This window comes from Mus pahari, chromosome 1 (assembly GCF_900095145.1).
Source record: "Mus pahari chromosome 1, PAHARI_EIJ_v1.1, whole genome shotgun sequence".
Lineage (NCBI taxonomy): Eukaryota > Metazoa > Chordata > Mammalia > Rodentia > Muridae > Mus > Mus pahari.
The window spans coordinates 126755777-126762861 of record NC_034590.1 but is presented as its reverse complement, the minus strand read 5'-3'; positions in this window follow the sequence as shown (position 1 = coordinate 126762861).

Sequence of the window (7085 nt, the reverse complement as noted above, 5' to 3'; positions counted from 1 at the left end):
TTAATATGAAAGCACAAACAGATCACGAATTGTAATGTCTCTGTTCATTGTGCAAAATCTAGTTGGTCTTAAACAATATTCTTCACTTTCCTACTTGTTTATGTGCTCAGATGCATAATCAGAATTCATGGGACAGTAAGCTATTTCAAGTTGCATCAATTGCTGAAAAGGAACAAATATAAGAGTCCCTTATTTCTGTCTAAACTGATACTATGCTTTGGGGAATACACAATAATTTTATCGTTCAGAAGACCAAGTTTATATCTTTTGAAAAAGATTTATTTATTTTATTTAATGTATATGAGCACATTGTAACTGTACTGATGGTTGTGAACTATCATGTGGTTAGTTGGAATTTGAATTCACAACCTCTGCTCTTTCCTGTTGATCCAGCTCACTCCTGGTCAGCCCTNCTTGCTCTGGCCCTATTTGCTCTGACTAAATATTTATTTATTATTATATCTAAGTACACTGTAGCTATCTTCAGGCACACAAGAAGGGGTTGTCAGATACATTATGGATGGTTGTGAGCCACCATGTGGTTGCTGGGATTTGAACTCAGGACTTTTGGAAGAGGAGTCAGTGCTCTTAACCTCTGAGCCACCACTCCAGCTCCAAGTTTATATCTTTTATGCAACAATTTTTTTTAAAAAATCCAGAAAGTATGTTTTAATTATTAAATTTAAAAATTATGGGTACTTTGCCTGCAAGCATGCCTACATATCACGTATGTGCAGTTCCAAGAAGAGGGCAGAGGAGCCCTTGGAACTGGTGTCACAGAAGGTTTTTAGCCACTATGGAGGTGCTGAGAATGGAAGCTTGATCTACTAGAATAGGCACTAGTGCTATTACCTGCTGAACTGTCTCTGCAGCCCAGTGTCTATGTTTCAAATGCAATATCTCTGACTGTAAAACATCAGTGGATTTGTCAGCAGTCTTCTTTCATCAACTGCCACAGTTCAATGGCAGGCATTGCCTCACAGTCACTTTATGCTCTTTCTTCATTCTCTGTACCAAAGCCAGATTTACTTTGGAATCAATGAATTTTAGGTTCAGACCTCATCATCAATTTCAAATTTCTAATTTTGTACTTACTTTAGTAAGAGACTCCTTTAAAGTAAATAGGCCACACATTGACAAACACATTTAAGTTTTCATGCTGTTCTTTGATTATAAATATTCATGGTTTTTTTTTTTTTTTTTTTTTCTGAGACAGTGTTCTTCAGTGGTTCTCTGCTGTCCTGGAATTGCTCTGTAGACTAGGTTGAACCTGAACTTGAAGATCCGTTTGCCTCTGCCTCGTGAGGGCTGTGATTTAAGTCAAATGCTGCCAGCAATGCTGCCACCACCAGGCTCCCTTCTAGAAATTTTAATAGGTGCTTTAGGGAGGGCCAGGAGATTATAAAAAATAAACAGTTTAATGTTTGGCTAGCTGTAAATTCATGCTACATTTTGGAATGCNCNTATAAACTATGGTCATAATTTTATTTATCATTTATAAAGTTGCAGAATTTCTTACTTCCAGGTGTAGTTCTCCACCTGCCAATGTCATGCAACTTTGTTCATTTCCACTTGTAAGTCTCCCTTCTCTCTGTAGTGGTGGGCTAGTCCTCANAGTATGGCAGGTCACTGTAAGTGTAGTCCTGGCAGTCTTTGCAGACTCTGCAGATAATGACCAGTTGGTAAAATAATGGCACAAATACTAAGATGCCCACAATCAGGATCGCAATAGCCCTGCTGGTCCCCAGGTGGCCAATGTATCCTACTAGGAGAAGGCAGCTCACCAGGATGAGAAAGGTACCAATCACGAACTGCAAGGTGATACAGAAGATGGTCTCGTAAGGAATTTTAGCAGGGCCTTTGTTTAAGAAGTGAGATCTCATGACTTGCAGTCCTCTTTAATTTAGTTAGATGTCACTTTAGCAGCTGGAATTTCTCCTGAAGGTTACAGTGTTCTGGGTCAGTGCAGTCATGAGTCCAATGTTTTCTTTGCTCTCTGAGATCACAACTTGACTTCTCAACTCAGATATTTTCCCAAGGTTACAAAGTCCCGGTCAGTGTCAAACTGCAAACTTTACTTTGCTCTGGGGGATCCCTGTGTTATCTTGCAGCTCAGACCTCTCCCAAAGGTTTCAGTGTTCCAGTCAGCAATGCTGGACAGCAATGCTCCCGGGAATCAAAATGTGATTTTCGTGCTCAGAGCCATTTTGAAGGTTGTAATGTTCCTGGTCGATATAAGGAGAGCTTTCGATGCTCACTTAGCTCCTGGGGATCTCAGCACTACACTAGTGCCAGTGAGCATCGTGATCTCTCAAGTGAACGAACTCCTCAGGTTGTAGTGGTATCTGAGAAAAGGATTGACAGTTGCCCTTAGAGGCTTGTGCAACAGTTTGCTCCATTTTTGTCTCTCATCTGCCTCCAACAGACCAATGGCTTCTTTTGTTCCATAGAATGGATTTTTAAATATTCACAATTATGACTTTGATGGACAGTATGGTTTTGGCTATATTTTTTGTTGTGTTCTTAGACTAGTACTACTAAATATTCTAATTCTGTTATAATTGAATTTACTAGATTGAGTTGATAAGGTTACATTAACTACATTGTGCTCAGGCAGTTTCCTAGAATTCCAAGTTCTCTCTGGTCATTTCAATTTGTTTAATAAACAGCACAAGTATTCAATCTGATCAATCTAGATGGCTAGTTGATGGGAGGAGAGATTCAGAGGTTGGCAATCCATCCTGGTGCAGCCCCATTGTTGTGGTCTTGTACAGGAGCCTGACCCATTCATTCTGCACAATGGGGTAGTAGCTCAGATTCAACAAGTAGGTGCCCTCTGTGAATCACAGGTCCAGGGTTCTTTTCTAGAGAGCAGTTTTCCAGCAAGTTGAGAGACAGGAGATGTCCTGTGAAAGGGTCATTCCTTTCAGAGAGGCAGCAANCAGAAGAAGTTTGGTCTTCTGAGAAGTTTCTAACCTTGAGTTTTCCAGTTAAGTATGGGCATCTGAATTTTCTCCCAGCTTCCTGACTTCATGAATCAAAGCTACAGCTTCTTCAAGATTCTTTATTAGCCCTACCAGATGCTCCTTTTTCAGTCTCCTAGGCCTGCTTTTACCTAAATTGTGATTTCTTAACTGTGTGATGTAAAACATTTGTCACACACAGTTCAGCTTAACCTCACTGGAAATAGGAATTTTAGATCCAGCATTGAGCTCTATTTTCAATATGTAATCCTTTATGTTTGACATTACCTCATTAATCCAGAATATACACTCCAGGAAAGTCAGTGGTTTTTAAATGTACATCCTCTGACTGAGACACTATAGTTGTTTGCTTTCTACAAACACAGTTTTTCTAAGTTTACTAATATAAAAGTACTGGAGATAATTTTCTTTGTAATTTCTTACAATTTTAACAATTTACATCTAATATGGAAATTAAAATCATATCCACTTGCATAATATTTTATAACAAACATAGTCTTCCCTCTCACAAAGCTCAGCAATAGAATATTGAATCTATTTGATTTAAGTGTCTTGCAGCTAAATACTAATAAAGCTACAAATGACTTAACATGCATAAGGTCTCTCTACAAATAACCTTAGGCAGGGCAATGTGTAATGGAGGTAATGGTTGATTTCATATGTATGCATATGGTATCATTTTGTATGAAATAGGTTACAGATGCTGCTGACCTAAGACCTACTGAATGGGTTTTTGAGGGTGAACTGTTGCCTTAGGAAAATGAATAGTTAGCTGAGCTTTCTATGAGAAAAGGATGGTAAATTCTGATAAAAGAGTGCTCTGCTATCACATGGATCAAGCTCCAGCATCACCTTCATTTTTGTGAGATACTGAAAGGCTATAAGGGAACCTATACTTGTTTTGCTGGGAAACAGGAGGAAAAGGAAGAAGCAACAGAGAACAGCTGTAGGGAAATAATGAGTACACAGAGTACTGTAGAGAAATACTCAATCTATACTGTCTCCGCACAAAGGACTCTACTATTTCATTACACAAATATACTTATATAATCTAACACCACTGTGTTAATCAACTTGGTATAATTGAAGTATATCGTATAATGTCTATTGCTTTTATAATGCAGTTATTCATTTAACTTATATAAAAGTAAATAATTTTTAATTTTAAATGTGGTCTTATCTTGGATTATTAGTGATGTGGTAAATCATCATGACCAAAGCAAGTTGGGGAGGAAAGAATTTATTTGGCTTACGTGTTCATGATTAAAGGAAGGAGTCTGAATAGGAACTCAAGCAAGGCAGGAACCTGGGAGTAAGAGTTTGTGCAGGGTTCATATATGGGTGCTGCTTTGTGTTGGCTTGCTCCTCATATCTTACTCTGCCTGCTTTTATTTTAAAAAATTAAATCCAGGACCACCAGCTCAGAGATAGCCCCATCCACAATGGACTGGGTTCTCCCCCATCAATCATTATTAAAAAGATAAAGAATGCCATAGGCTTGCCTATAGCCTGATCTTATAGAGGCATTTTTTCAATTTAGGTTCCTTCCTCTTAAGAGACTTTAGCATATGCTAAGTTGACAAAAAACTATCCAGCAAAAACATATTCACAAAGAAGACAATATTTATTTTAAAAGATTATTGTCTAGAATTTCACTAAAGTCATTGGCTTGTCATTTACTACCTAGGAGCATTCAGGAATGTTAATGTAAACCTGACTTAAATACCTCAAACATTCATAGTTTGAAGATCCTAGGAAGCAGGGAAATTGTGCAGAGATCTGAAGGAGGCTGTCAAAATGGATCTAGAATAAAACATGCTTGGAAATAGCCATGTTTCTGTTGCCAATGACACTCATCACTGTCTCAGTGTCACCTGAAAGAACAAGATCATGTGCACTGCTGTATCATCTTTTTTGTGAGTGTGATACCACAGACTACAGCTTAGTGTACTCTTGATATCATATTTAACTCTATTTCCTCTTTGGTTAGGAAAGTAAAATGTTTCTCACCCTAGAATAACACAAGAACTGTTTCTGTGTTTTGGTGTGACTGTGTTTCTGTTCTTCAAAGGCCTTCGGTACCAGGGCTTATTCTTCTTTTTTTTTTTTTTTTTTTTTTTTTTTTTCTGGTCAACTTCTGTCTTTTATAGGCAATCCTAATTTCTACCTTAGTAACAACTTGTAGACACCTTCATTACTGAAGTCAAACGAAGCAAATAAGTTTTGGGTTTTCAAAGAGATATAAAATTGAATCTATTGCCTAAGAACAAATATGCTCTTTTATACAGTTTTAACATTATTTTACAAACACAATTTTGCTTTAAAATGAGAAAATTACACTGTAATATTGAGGTCTATTAATTTATACAAGTGCAACATGTTCCAGGAATACACAAAATGAATTGACACAACAGAATAAAAATGTCTGAGACTTCTGCTGTATATACCTGATGTACCAAGCTTAGTACATGGACACATGCTTTCTACAATAGCATCTAAAAATAATCATAGGATATATTCCAACTTATAGGTAAGATTTAAAGTGAGTACATCTGATGACTGATGAAATAAGTTTCTGTGAAAAAGAAATAAAATTCTTTATGTCAGATAATACTGTCTGCTTGCTACTGTGATATAGTATTCCTATGTATTTCCCTAATGATATGATATTGTGGCTATTTAATCCCAGAAACTTACCAGGAAAATTACCAAAGAAAAAACATGGAAACCCCAAACCAACCCAAAATGTTTAAGAACTAAGTGTCATTATGAAGAAAGAACAGAGGGCAAAGTGAACAGGAGTTAGTTCACTGTTTGGGGAAAAAATATGATCTTCATTTTCTACCATTTCCTAAGTTAAAAGATTATATGAAAAGAATAAAATTTTGAAATAATATATTGTCAATAGGGACCAAAGAACTCACTTCCAGAAAAAGAATAAATGCATTTGATGAATAAAAAAATTAAATATTTCTAAGATGGGAACATGACTGAAGACCTTGGAGGAGTTGGGAGAGAAATGGGGGAATGAAATGAGTATGATCAAAATACACTGTATGAAATTCTCAAAGAATTAATTTAAATATGATTTTGTAAGTGATTGGTTCCTCCCTCTCCCCAAATAATCATAGCACTATTATATAGGTAGGGACTGTAGGAATGGAGGGGAAATAAGAGGGTAATGAGGTAGATATGTTCACAATAAATAATTGTTTACGTGTTTGAAATTGTAAAACATTAGTAAAACTAGTTTTAATTTTAAATACTTCTATTCATAGTAAAAGATAAGTAACCAATAAGAAGCATTTGAAATATGAATGTAAAACATTAGATTAAATTTTAATATATAAAGATAAATAACAATTTATTTGTAAGGACCTAATAATTCCTAGCAATATGGAGAAAAGATATAAGTAGCAAATTCTCAAAAGAAGAATGCTAATGGTAATCAATTAAAAAAAAACCCACTGAATATCAAGAAATTTAGTATTCAAACTACAAAATTTTTCACCAAAGTTTTGTCTTTTCTCAAAATTCAGTAAGTGAGCAAATAAAATGAATATTTCTTTTTTGTTGTTGTTGAGAAATCACTTTATTAAAAATGGAGATTCCTTTTGTAATTCTTGAGGAAATGAAGGTACTGTTGCATTCACATATGTATAGTTATGCATGGAGTTTGAGATCAGGAAAATAAATGCTATTACAACTCATCAACTCAATGAGGTTACAACTCAGAGAATATTTCATCCCACTTGTCCTAAGTCACCAATGTGATATGTGTAACAGTACTACTTCAATCTGAGTATTGTCAGAGGTAGATGACATTTCTGCTATATTTACTTCAAGGGAGTCTATTCCTTTTTTTTTCTCTTTTTTTTTCAATTTTTGTTAGGTATTTACTTCATTTACATTTCAAATGCTATCCCCAAAGTCCTCTATACCCTCCCACCCTGCTCCCCTACCCACCCACTCCCCCTTCTTGGCCTGGTGTTCCCCTGTACTGGGGCATATAAAGTTTGCAAGACCAAGGGGCCTCTCTTCCCAGTGATGGCTGACTAGACCATCTTCTGCTACATATGCAGCTAGAGACATGAGCTCTGG